This window comes from Mus musculus, chromosome 2, assembly GCF_000001635.26.
Source record: "Mus musculus strain C57BL/6J chromosome 2, GRCm38.p6 C57BL/6J".
NCBI lineage: Eukaryota > Metazoa > Chordata > Mammalia > Rodentia > Muridae > Mus > Mus musculus.
In genome coordinates this window covers 117704620-117718810 of record NC_000068.7, presented here as the reverse complement: position 1 = coordinate 117718810, position 14191 = coordinate 117704620, and the positions used below count along the sequence as shown (strand labels likewise).

The following is a 14191-nucleotide window of genomic DNA, read 5'->3' as shown; positions in this document are numbered from 1 at the left end:
TTGGCTACTTTAAAGTCTCGGCACTCCTAAACCTTCCCGTTACTCAGGCCCAATCAGGGAAGTGGCCAGTGGCCACTTATGCAAAAACTCACATGGCTGGTTAACTTTATCTCCTGCAGATAGCTACTGCATCTCCTTCCTCATCCTGACAATTCTGTGTCCTACTTGCGCAACGCTTAAGTGTCCCACCCCATGCCCAACTATTAGGGGCTGGCATCTTTATTGACAGATCAAAAACAATTAAGTGCAAGGACCTTCATCATCTGGACACACAGATTCAAAGAATTAGCCCCAATCTCCAACAGTATGTATTCTCACTTCACAGTAATTCCAATCATACAGTCTTTGATCTGCATAGTGTTAATAACCATCAAAATTCTTTCACTAATTACCATCTTCCAGGTAAAAATACAAACACCTGCAATTTATTACCCTCTCAGTCCCTGACATGACCCTATCTGATGGGTTCTATTGTTATTTTCAGTTCACGTTTTAGAGAAGTAAAGCTGAGCAATTTGCATCATTAGACTCAGCTGCGTTTGCTTGGAACCTGTGCACCACTATTGTGTTTTACACAATCATGTGCTAGGAAGGCATCATGATATAGGATGCCCTGTTGACTAGAACTGCTGGATGAGTTGGGGCATGAGACGCTTGGCATATAAAGCTGAAACATGCATTTCATAGGCAATCTAGTCAACTTCAGTATACTATGCTGTTAAGTGGAAGTGACCTAAGTGTTAAACCCTTTCCTGGTCCTCTTAAGAAGGAGCTGGAGTCCAGAAACGTTTGGTACATTGTTAGAAGTTTTTCCAACCCAGCATCATCTACTTTAGGCTTATCTTCAGCTGTGATGCAATTCAGTGCCAAGATATTTGCTGAGAGACATAAACTATATATATATGCTGCCTCCCTGGGCACAAATGTCTGCATGCTCTGAAGCAAACCCCAGACACTGTAATTCTCAAGTCTGTTGGCATCTCTTCATAGTCAATGTTCTGCTAGTTTTTTGACAATATTTTAATGAAAGATGATGTGTTTCCTTTCTTTTTGAGACTACAGTTCTTCTAAAGCATTCCCTGAATGAACTTTCACAGAGATGTTTTCAGAATTTCCAGTCTGGGTTATACAGGAAAAGACCAGTGTGAATCTTCCTTGTACTCCCTTGGTGTGAACTGAATGGGCTCTTGGATTTCATGTTTAGCAAATAATCGTTGTTGTTACTACTTTACAATCTCCTATGAAAATCGTGAGACTTCTGGTCTACCTCAAGCTTTGGATGATTGTGAATTAGTGTGACTTCCTTTCTGTTTTACTCCTCAACCATAGGGCTGAGGAGTGGAGTGGGGATGGAGTTTCTCTTGCCTTTAGTGGTCCCACTAGTTTAAGTGAATAAGAGCCCAGAGAGATTTCTCACTTTTCACTTCCCACTATCAAAGTAAGCAGCGGATCAGGGCTGTGTTTAGAAATGGCAGCTGTCTAGCACCTCTAGGGCAGCTGAGTGGGAAGAATGAAAGGAAATCTGTTGCAAAGAGAGCCACGAGTGTCTTGTTTCATGAATTCAGATTGGCCTGCTTCTAAGGTCATGAACAAAAGCTGAACCAATGACCCAAAATTTGATGCTTTTAGTCTGAATGTCCAGACTGTGAAAGGCTACATTCTGTGCTCTCTGTTTCTCCCAGCCCTCCCATTCCATTTATTCCCACAACACTCCATCCTCTGAGTTGTAAGACAAACCTCCCTTTCCGGCTCCTTGGGGTACCCAGGTAAACACAGTTTCCTCTGGGACTATTAAGCAGAATTCCTCTTCTAAGTGTCTTATTAGCTTCTCCAGGGCAACTGAACCCATTTTATTATTATTATTATTATTATTTAGCTTGAAAAAATCATTCCCAGTTTCATGGTGAGAGGACAACTCCAGCCTTTAAGTTTTTAAAGTGATCATATTGAGGTGGATGAGTTGGGCCAAGGAGGACTTTCCAGAAGAATTAACAGCAAGGAAAGTGTTTTCTCTCTTGAGGAAGGATTGCTGGCTCAGAAGATGTAAGAAAGGAAGAGATCACAGAAGCCCACCTTCAGCAGGGGGAGAAGACTTTCCTTCGCTGAATCACTGCGGAGGCAATGCTAAGCCTCAGAGTGAACACTAAAGTTCATCTGGGCTGTAATTTCTCCTTTATATCCCATATCCTACTAACTAGCTGTGCTGACTGGCTTTGTATGTCAACTTGTCACAAGCTGAAGTTATTACAGAGAAATGAGCCTCTCTTTAGAAATGCCTTCATTAGATCCAGCTGTAAGGCATTTTCTTAATTAGTGATTGAGAGGAGGGCCCATTGTGAGTGGTACCATCCCTGGGCTGATAGTCTTGGGTTATATAAGAAAGCAAGCTGAGCAAGCCAGGGGAAGCAAGCCAGTAAGTAACATCTCTCATGGCTTCTGCATCAGCTCCTGTGTCTTGACCTGCTTGAGTTCCAGTCCTGACTTCCTTTGGTGAGGAACAGCAGTATGAAACTGTAAGCTGAATAAACCCTTTCCTTCCCAACTTGCTTCTTGGTCATGATGTTCTGTGCAGGAATAGAAACCCTGACTAAGACACTAGCCAACGCTTTCAACATTGGTTCTGATTAATACATTCTCCCCTGTGTCTTTAACTTTCTTATCTAATCTTGTATGATGCAACATTCCCCTCCCTATCTTAAAAAACACTTCCCAAATATAAACAAATTTATATTATGTGTATATGCAAATTATTAATTATATTCTTATGCATGTATAAAATAAATGATCACATTTTAATCACCAATAGCAGGCTTTCCTCTATTTCTGAATTATCATTTGTTTTCTACCTACCTATAATTTAGCTACCTACCTATAATACCTAAAGAGATGACAAATTTCCATGGTCTTAGACCTACCTAAATGTATGTGCGCACAAACAAACACACACACAATGGTGGGGAAGGATAGAAATTATGACCCCTTATAAGCAATGAGTAAAGAACACTCAGTTCTTGCTCATGTGTGCACCCCAGACATTATTTGTCTATGAAACCTCTCCTGGTTTTACAAAATCGAGGTTATAAAGACAAGGTAAACACATTCCATCTTCTAAAATAATCCACTAATTTATAGTTCTGCTGAATTCATCACAGAGTAGCAAATTAAAAGCAGTTGATTGCATCAGAAAAATTCCTAGGTTCATATCCTTAAAGGAGCATGATGGGTGGTTCCCAGCATTAACGTGGCTCTTCCATCCTCTCCGTGATGTTACTTCATTTAATGTGAGTGATGCAAGTGAGTTAGCTATCTATTTCTACTAAAAGAAGGACTATTTTTTCCTATTAGTCAGTAGATGGTAGATATACAAACACCCAGACTATAGTCTTATTTCCAATATCTTCAATCAACTCTCTGTAATGAAATATTTTATTTATGTGCTACTATTAGTGAGCATAATCTCATGAAAGTGCTCTCCTGCTAAGGTAATTTGAAATCCCATTATTCACCACATGTTGGTGAGCAGAGCGTTTGCCAGCATCTGGATTACCACAGGGAGTCTCTCTCTCTCTCTCTCTCTCTCTCTCTCTCTCTCTCTCTCTCTCTCTGTGTGTGTGTGTGTGTGTGTGTGTGTATTTCATCTCTATGTCATATAAGAGTAGATCTACTGGAAGAGGTCTTAAAGGATAGAAAGGTTGTCTATGTGACATGTGTCAAGCAAAAAGGTATGAATGTGCTGCAGAAATCTTGGCATCCATCATTCAAAATACATAACAACTTTTCTCAGTTTGTTAAATCTTGGAAATGTGGATCCTAGACTCTCATCTAAACAGACACTGGGCTTTTCTTTTCTTTTTTAATGTTGGCATAGATGCATAATTTTTTCACTCCTAATGATCTTAATTCATTGCCTCTGTGGCCTCTGTAAAACCATTTTGTTGTTGCAAAGAATAGTACCTAGTTTTATATTTCCTCTCCAAAAAGCCTCCCATGCTTCCTTGTAGCACTGCCTTTATATTTTGAAGCATCTAGAAGACGCTTCGCAGCGCAGTTATCTTTAGCAGCCTTCTAGTTCTGAAAAACATCTTCACTGTTCCCTTAAGGATTTTCATGTCACTTCTTTATCAGAGTGCTGTCTCAACCCCTTGTCTTGGTGCTAGCATGTTGACTAAAGAATGTAGTCATCAACAACTATGTTTTGAGTTTCTGTAGCCAAAACCAGCTGTTATCAGTGTAGACATTATTCTTCTCCCTCCCCCTTTTGTCAATATAACCAAAGCCATCATCTTGTTTGTTTATAATATTAGACTTATCAATTGTTATTGATCTAAGGAACAACCAATACTTAACTACTAGTATCATTTAAAATAACTTATTTTAAAACAAATGTATTTATTTTATATTTATGAATGTTTTGTCTGCAATGTGTATCTGTGCACCACATGTATGCCTGGTGCCTTAGAGTTCAGAAGAGAGCATTGAATTCTCTTGAATTGGAGTTACAGAAGATTGTGAGCCATGACATGGGTGCTAAGGACCAAATGTGGGTCTCCTGCAAGAACAATACATGCTCTTAATCACTGAACTATATCCCTTGCCAGAAAGCCTCAGTCAATGGTAGAATTTACCAAAAAAAATTAGCATTATATTTAGACACAAGAAATAGTATAAAATTATGCATTAAAGTGTAATGCAGCAAAGAGTGCTATTTGGTATATATATATTTCCCTTTGGGTTTCCAAACTATGTTCTAAATTGTCCCAGAAGAAATACTAGGTAGTTTCTTCCTCAACACTTCATTTCTCTCATATATAACCAACCAAAAAAGCTACTTAGAGGATAGATGGGAGATTAGAAATGCAATGGCGGAAATGGACACTGTTATGAATTGATCGACCATGACAGGTCAATGACTTGGTAATGAATTATCTGGTGAAAAAGGAAGTTCACAATTCATACTGAAGCTTTCCTTTGTCCACTGTATAATCCTAGGACACACTATGAACTGATCTTTGTCCATTCAGTTTTTAAAGTTTTAAATTTCATTTTTTTCACCATCTGCAGATTGACATTACAAAACCTGGTGCTGTTTTATTCTACACAGCCAATGTTAGTAGGGACATTGTTTCCAAACATGTCTATGAATGGGATGTGACAAATTTTCAGGTGGCTTGTTTTGAAACCACTTATAGAATAATTCTCTACAAGAGTCTTTTCAATGCTAAAAGTTTTCTACTTTGCCCAAAGTGGACATTAGGAGATGAAGCCAAATAAGAGTTGTTTAAAATAATGTGTAAATACCAGTCACCAGCTGGTAGAGCAAGTACCAAATGTCTGTCTGTTAAGATGGTCTCTGCTTATGTAAAGTTATTATCATTTATGACATATATATGTGTATACATATACATATATGAACATTTATAATATACAGTGGAACAAGAAAGAATTTTTATAATGGCTTAGGAACATGTCATCCCAGAGAAAAATATCATGATTAAGAGAAAAAAAAAACATGGAGAGAAGAAACCTGTGATCCTGAAGTGTTCAAATATGACCCTAATGATCATACAATGCTTTTGTTTATTGCTGAGGACGATCTATTTGCACTGTGACATCCCATTTTGAACATTTGGTCAAATACGTAAACAAGAAAATCCATCTTTACAACTAGCTTCTTCATGTATGTACATAAATAATACAAATCTTAATTCTTGTTCTTCTAATATACCTTAAAATATTAGCTGACTCTATTAGCCTGTGTGTGTAGACATGGCATTATTCCACACTGTGTGAACTCAACTTGACAGGAGCAGAGTTCACCTCTCCAGGATTTATGTGAAAAGGATTCTATCCCACAACCAACAGATGTTCAAGTCCTTCTTTCAGTAGTTTGTTAATAATCCTTAGCTTGGAGTCTCTTCCCTTCTTTTGAACATCTCATGTGAAGGTGCATGCAATGTTCTCTCATCCTCAACTGACGCCTAGAAGTGTTCTACACTTGTTAGCTACCTGTCCATCCTCCACAAGAAGCCATGGTGCAACAAGCTCAGCCAGGGTCCAGCTTTAGCTGCAGACCAACCATCTGTTTAATACAACCTACATCTGCCAGCAGCTTTTACTGGTCTGAGGAATGACTTTTCTAAAGGAAAATGAGAGTTGCTCATGAAATGGCAGCAGAGAGATGATTTTATTGAAGTTTTCCCACTTTGACACTCTCCAGTCTTCTGAGGCCAAGTCCATGTTTGGAAAATGCCATCAGTGTTACTTGACTTCGAAATTCAGAGAGGTCGATGTTCTCCAGAAACTTAGATCAGTCTGGCATAGATCATTCAGACATTTTTTTTTCCACACTAGCTCAGGACTTCAAGGAGATTGGCTAAACAAATGACCTAAGGGATAAGACTCACGATGGGCAACATTTCCCATGGAGTAGTCTGGTCATAATTCCACAGCTTTGAATCATCATCATATTGGACAGGGTCATAACATTGTAACACAACTAGTACATAAGCAATTTAGGTCAGAAATTAAATAAAATAAAGATGGCCACCCTTAGAATTACTTCATGACATTTAGTAACTTCATTCTTATGATTCTGCAGTCTCTTACGGTAGATACTGTAGTATATGCTGCTCAGCCTCTAGATACAAGAAAGTCTGATCAACCCCTATGAGCATCAAGCTGGCAGCCCAGGTATCAGGATCTGGTTGATACACCAGATGGGCAGTCTTAACCACTTCCTGTCCAAATTCAAGATTCTTTCTGCTTTTTTTATTGCAAATGTTTTCCTTTTATTTATCTCATGGGTTTTAGGCACTTGGAATACTGTGTATCACACAAGCCAAACATTTATATAGTATAGATGTGTATAGTTGTGTTTATTCTCTATTTATTAGGCTATATTAAAACAGTAAAACATCAAGAAATTGTTTGTTTAGTGGGTACTAAAGTATGAGAAATATAAGGCATTTGTTGCTATAGTTAGGGCTCTGATGAGGACACACCAAAGACATTCAAGCAAAGTTATAACAGAGGGTGCAGTCAGTACAGAAAGGGAAGGCAGAGGAAGAACCTAACCTGGGATCAAGGGGAAAAGAAGACAGTACTGTCACTTCTCTTGGATCCTCACAGCTAGCCTTTCCTTGAAGAAAAAGAGGGGGATGGGAGGAAGTACTTGGTAGTAATTTCCCTTTGTGAATAGATCACTAGAACATGAGAGGGTTTTTTTTTATGAATGGATCATTAAAACATGTGGCTTTTTATGCTCAAGGCTCCCTTGTTTTGATCATCACTGAGTACATTTGAGTAGGGGATGAATAGATTCTGGCTTAGCCTACAGAATGAGCATAAAGGGTCCTGATGTCTTTTGATCAAGGATTGATTTGTTGGGATTGCTTTTTAGATGATTTAGGCTGTAGCGTCTACAAGGCAGCTTGCACGAAGATACCAGAGAGGTTGTGAGAGGGAATGGTGACCCCACTGCAGCACTCTGGTCTTCACCAAGTGCTGCTATGGGGTTTTGAACACCTACAGGATCCATGACTGAGGGGAGTGCAGGCCTCTGTTGGTGCTTCATTTAGGTCTTAACCATATGAGGTAGGAGATCATGGGCCAACCTCAGCAAGAGCCACCATGCGAAGAACCTAGTAAAATGTGTATAATCCACACATGGGAAAACTCAGAGATTCCTTGTGAATACCAGTGGCCTAAAGTTAAACAAATGGTGACAGCAAGTCTGAACAATTTAATTGATGCCAAATGAGTATGGCCATAATGTCCCTGAAGCAGGACAAATACTGGCTAAGGCTCTGGACCTACCCTGAGGATCAGATGCTAAGCAGCGCCTACCACATACCCGGGGAGCCCCTGTTTAAAAATACCCAGTGCTCTCGCTTTGATTTTAGTAAAGTGAAGTTTGAATATAAATCAGAACATTCATCTTTATCAGCTTGTTTTCTGTTCTTGAAAGCCCTAGCTAAAGCTGTCAGTTAATATCTGTAGTTCAGATTAGAAACGACAGAGGAAACATCAAAGGACTGGAACTTTACATACCCAGTAACACAACAGCCTCTCCATTAGGTCTCCTGAGAGATGGACATACAAAAAAATCCCTATTGTGGGAGCCAGGAGGGAGCAGGAAGCTTGGGCTGAAGTCCAGGGCTGTCTCTGGGATAAGTAAAAAGCATTTGAGTTAGTTCCCAGCATGGAGGTGCTAAACGCCACAAAACTGAGTCATGCATTGGTCCGTCATCAAAGATAAACTGTTACCAAATGAATCAAAAATTTTAAGCCTCTGAGGTAAAAGAGAAGTTTCTGAGCTCATACTCTGTCTAGGCAAGCTTTTGAGTGTTTTCTTGGATGAACCCACTCATATCCGCTTGCCTTAGGTGGCAGACTACGCCACTGACGCCAGAGAGTGGGGCATGGAAGGAGGTCCTGGAATGGCTCTGTCTGATCTGGTTAGGGCTCCTTCCTCCCTCCTTCTCTGGTGGGAGTGGTATCCACCAAGCCACAGAGAGCCTCTTACCTCATCCCTCACTCTGATGCCTGCTTCCCGATATGAGGACTAAGCCAACTGATGTCTCTGGTTAATCATAGGTCTAACAGCCCTGTGACAGCAGGCCTTTCAAAACCTTCACTTCCAAGTTTCCCAAAATAGTCTTCTCAAATGGACAACAGCTTCTTTGAGGTACAACTCACCCATTGTGCATTTTGCTCACTCATTTTTGAGTGCATTTGTGGAGCTGATCAACCATCACCACAATTAAGTTTTGAACATTTTCATCACCTTGGAAAACCCAATCCCTTTTTACTGACACATTCAATTTTTTTAGAACTCTTTCAACTTCTGTAAACCATAATTTACTTTGTGCTGTTATGGAGCCCTTTATCTTATAACTGATGAAATGGGATCTCCCAGCAATTTGCCTTTTGTGACTTGCCCTTTTGACTAGCATGTGTGAGGCTTTTGAGGTGTATTTATACCGTATCATGGAACAATATTTCATTAGTTTTATGGCAGAACAATTCTAGTGTATGGGCCTACTGTGCTTTGCTGAAATGTTCAGGAGTGGATAGATTCTTGGTCTGTTCCCATCTTTTGGATATCGCACACTGTATGAGACTATAAGGATGTGTGTTCTCACCTTTCTTGGCTTTACACCCAGGAGTGGAATTGCTAGTTGGTAAGGTCTCTTAGTGCTTACTCTTTCAGAGATCTTAATAGACTGCATTCTAAAGCAGCGGGATCATTTTATATTTCAAACAGAAGTGAATAAAAATTACCATTTCTTCACATCACCACTATTGCTTGTTATTCACGGTCTTTTCTTTTGTAATCACACATCCAGGTATAGAGTGCTAGCTAGAGTTTCTTTATTAATTTGTTTATTGGGATAGTATTCTTGGGTAGTGTCTTCGTATTATTCAAACACTGAGTTCTGTGAAGCGGAGAGCTGAATGCAGAATGAGCTTTGGTTATGTTAAGTATCACCTGTCTCAAATGTTTTGAGAACATCTTTTCCATCACCTTCCGATTGGTTTAATAAAAAGCTAACTAGCCTATAGCAAAGAAGAAGAGAAGAGGCAAGACTTCTGACAGAGATAAGAACTCTGGAAAAGAGTCAGACCCTGTTGCGCTCACCTCGTCCAGCAAGAAAAAAATGCAACACGGTCGGATTCTTCTCAACAGCCTTTTTTATTTCAGGAACACCTCAATGCTACGGGAACTCCGGAAACCCAGGGAGGACTGCTTATATACACCCCAGCACTGGGGAGAGCTATGTGTCCTCCTGGGATTGGTCAGTCTTCCGGCACTTTGATTTGTATGCACCTGCTTGGGAGGGGTTGGCACCAGATTCGGGCTAGCGCCTGCGCAGTGGCATTGTTTACAGATGTACGGGAGGCCGGCGCCATCTTTTAGGCGCCCGGCTGCCTACAAGACCCCAGAACATTTGCCAGCCAGATGCCGATGAAGTAGCACATATGAAATTGAGGAACAGTAAGGAGTCATTTGGCCGAACACAGATTAGGATTAAAAGGTTAATTTAAGAGCTAGTTGGGAACAAGCCTAAGCTAAGGCCTAAAGCATTTATAAACATAAAAGATTTCTGTGTCATTATTTGGGAGTTGGAGCCTCAGAGAAAGTCGTTATATTTGTTCCTTGACAACTGCATACCTTTGTATAACACATTTTGATCACACTCACTACCCCACCTCAGTCAATACTCCCCTGCTTTGAACAAGTTCCATCCCCCACTAACAATAATGTCTTTTTGTTTTGGCCTTGGTTTTGGTTTGTGACCCATGGAGTTTAACATGTTCTACATGACTAATCTACAGTCTCCATACAAAAGACCCTCCTTATTAATGTATGTTAAAATATGATAATCTTAGAGATCACCAAGGCTCAGCTCATAAATGGGAGTTGTATCTTTATAAAAGAGATCTTAAGAGACGCCCCCCCCCCAAGGACTTCTACCATATGATATTATGTTGCAAACAGTCTAAGAACTTGATCCTTACCAGACACCTAATCTATTGGTGCCTTCATTTTGAACTTCCCAGCAACAAGAACTGAGAGAAATACATTTACAATGTCTGTAATCTATAATCCACAAAGTCTATAGTGTTCTGCTACAGCAACCTCAGCAGGCTAAAGACTATCCTACCAAACCACTTGCGACTATGTAGGTGTTTCTGAGGGTGATTAGCATCTATAATCATTTAAAGGGATGTCGAAGAATCCTAGAAAGTGTGGCAGCCTGATCCAGCTGCAAGCCTTAAGAGTGGAGTCCAGGTTCCTCTTAAGAGAAACATGGGTCTGGGATGCAGCTTCCACTCTGGCCCCAGAGTCCCAGCCTGCCTTTTCTTAGCCAGCCTCATGGATTTCAGGCTTGCCTTGCTAGCCACTTACATAGACTTAGAAGGCAATTCTTTATCCCATATCTATGTAATATATCCTAGCCTGTTCTATTTCTCTGGCAAACCTTTGGCTGATAGAAACACAAACCAACTTCTCTGTCTCAACGGATTTCTGTTATTACTGGCACAGAGAACGTAAAAAAAAAAAAAAAAGCTGTGTAAGGGATGAAAATATCTTCCAAAGGAAGAAAGTTTACTCCACAAGTGATTTGCTGTTGGTCATGGCACCCTTTGCTACCTCACCTGACTGCTCATCCTCTGCCTTCCTCCCACACCTTATCCTCCAACCCTTGACAACAGCACTGCTTCTCTGCTGGTCATTTGTGATTTCCAGGAGATAGTGTTAGGTTATCAAAACTGAGTGAGAAGCCTAACATCTAGTGGACAGGGTCTATAATTGAAGCTAGGTAATACAGTGCATGGGGCAGCTTTACAGTGACCACCATGGTACAAAAGATAGGAGACCCTGCAAAGCATGCAACAGCGGCATGGCCAATGTCATGGCATGAAAGCTAGGAAACCTCACTTAAAAGTCCATCTTCAGTTTCAGCTTCTACCTTTCCTAGGATCAACTAAGGGAACTTTAAAAACCTTCAAGCTATAGTCACATTGAAACCATAAAGTGAGATTTCAGATATTCATTCTCAAGGCAGATTATTAAGTGGAATGGACTCCATGATTGGTAGAAACTGACTACTGGACCCATAAGGCTGTAATTCAAAGACTCTAATAATAACTAAATACCTTCCCCGGTGAATTCTTGATGTTAGCCACTAAAGTGTCTGATTTGTCTTCAATTATTTGTGATGGAATCTGAGTTTGGGAGATGAACTGCCAAGGCTGTTGGCTATAAGCGATAATTCATTTCTACCTGAGAACATAGAAGGGGGTTCAAGCTACTCCTGTCATACTGTTGCTTACCTGGAGTTTCTGAGATGCAGCACTCCATAACTTCTTAACCTGCCTTCCATGCCTGGCCAGCAACAAGTCTAGAGTTTGCTTCTGAAACTAGAATGATATCTGTCTTCTTCACCCTTGTTAGACACAGATCTCCTTGTTTGCATTTGAGAGTTTCAAAGGTATAATTATCTGTTCATGGTATTCACTACTATGGAAAGATTTGTGGACATGAATTTAAGAATTAAAACTTAACTTCATAACTCTCCTACTAGGAAGGATTTCACAGTACCCTTTCCCAAACTTGAGTTAGTGCAGAAGTGGGCTATGTAGTTTGGGATGCTGGGGTCTGTTTGGAAAGTAGTCAGAGAAAGGTATACAGGCTGAATGCCAAGTGAGGTTCTTCATAACCCTTTTCTAACTTCAAAATCTTGCTCCAGATAGCTTAGCTCTGGCAAAGTGTGGTTTGCACTTAACTTTTGGCCTTCAAGACTTTAAAGGGAACTTTTCTGGAAGGTGGGGGTGTTTCTGATCCACATACACTTACCTCATCAAAGTGTATTTTTACTCTGTCTATTTGATGTCTGAGAGGCGTCCTTTGGGCTCATTTTATTAGCACTATTTATTAGAAGGGTTATTTTTTTCCCCATGTGAAGACAAGACATTACATTCTCTAGCATGAAAATCCTGAAGGTACTTAAGGGTCTGTACATGTTTATAATTTGGTCTCAGAAGAACCAGGCAAAATCCTTGCTTTCTTTCATCCCCAAACTCTTGGGAAGTTGGTCCATACCTGGATTCATGGCATGTCTACTTCATAAGTGCTGTTTTCCATTTGTGCCATTTACACTCTAGGCTTTCATAGCCTTGAATTCTCTGCCATCTTTTTAGAAACTCTTAAATAATATTGCATTCTAATAGGCTATTGGCTAGACTCATTAAGTTCTTGGCTCCTTCTTCAGAAGGGAGAAATGTGGTGAAACTAACGTTATTGAAAGAGTCATGCCTTTCTACTTATAAAAGGAGAAAGATGAGGACTAGCCAAACTCCCAGGACATAGGACCAAACTAGTGAGCATGCTACTAGTTCCTTCTGTGATTTTCAAAACAGTCTCTGCATTCTCCTGCTAACCTAGCAGGCACTATATATTTTATCTGCCTGTTGTGGGTGTTTACCATAAGTTTTGTTTTTGGCATCTACTCTCTTAGCACACCACAGTCTTTAGCAGGATCTTATAGTCAGTTTTCATGTACATATGCATCTACCTACCTTTGGATATCTGTCTCACAGAAATGGGGATATATATCTGTATCTGTATGTATTAGTTGAACCCCAGTCTTACCATGTTAAAGAAAGGGAGTTACATTCCCGCAAAATATTATATCGATATTTTATAGGAAAAAGTCTGTATCCATTTATCATTCTCCTGGACTCAGGCAGAGTTCCACATATTTGCTTCATTTCCTGGCAAAGCATAAAACTGTCTTTCACTGGAATCTTTTGTTCAAGTTGAGTCAAAATTCTCTCCATGGATAAAATTTCCAAATCTCATTCTGTTCCTCAGATGTGTTGTAGGATCATTTTATGAGCAAAATAAGTAAGAGTTATTATCATTCTTAGTATGAATTTTATTATGATTAAATTGTGTGTGTGTGTGTGTGTGTGTGTGTGTGTGTGTGTGTGTGTGTGTGTAGGTATTTCCATGTGAGTGGAGGTATCTTCAGGATTACCCTGGAGGTCTAGACACATGCAGTTGTAAAACACCCTACATGGGTCCTAGGAATCAAATTCAAGTCCTCTGCAAGAACAATATGGGCTTTTAATAGCTGAACTATCTATTTATCCCCCTACATTATCTTTAATCAACAAAACAGTTCCCCTACAATATACTCAACTTATGCTTTTTAGGCTTCTTCAATTTCTCTTATCCAGTCTTATTTTGTTATGCAGTAAAAGGCTCTCCAAAGCAAAAACATACCTTTGTACTTTGCCTCAATCTCCCCAAATTTCAAATTTATGGGAACTTCATGTGTCCATTTATTCCTGAAAGAAAAAAAAATAGTAACATCAATGCATGCGGGTTCTTTGTTTCATCTTCCTCAATATCTGTGTCTGTCTTGTGAGAACACATCCTTGTGTTTACAAAGAAGAAAAATTAAAATCTTTTATATATTGATAATTTATTGGTAAATGGGATTAATTCTCCAGCTTCTCCCTTCTGAGAAGTGTGAGTGATCATTTTTTTTTTTTTTGCATCATATAATATGTTCAGTCTTTTGATGCTGATAACAGTCAGCAAGTCTCCGTAGTCTGATCAGCTGTGATTGGTGCTCACACTCATACAGCCTTCCCTGTTCACCCCCGTAGGATCATG

General features: G+C 39.8%; 1 long non-coding RNA gene across 1 annotated transcript in view; it reads right to left on the bottom strand.

The window, feature by feature from the left end:
* The window catches only part of Gm32210, a 53443-nt gene extending 39583 nt beyond the window's left edge, over positions 1-13860 (bottom strand). Inside the window, exons 1-2 of the long non-coding RNA XR_374901.1 lie at positions 13796-13860; positions 8050-8163 (exon numbers count right to left, since the gene is read on the bottom strand). This is a non-coding gene — a long non-coding RNA (predicted gene, 32210). The remainder of the gene's footprint in view (positions 1-8049; positions 8164-13795) is intronic.
* Between the last annotated feature and the right edge of the window lie 331 nt (positions 13861-14191).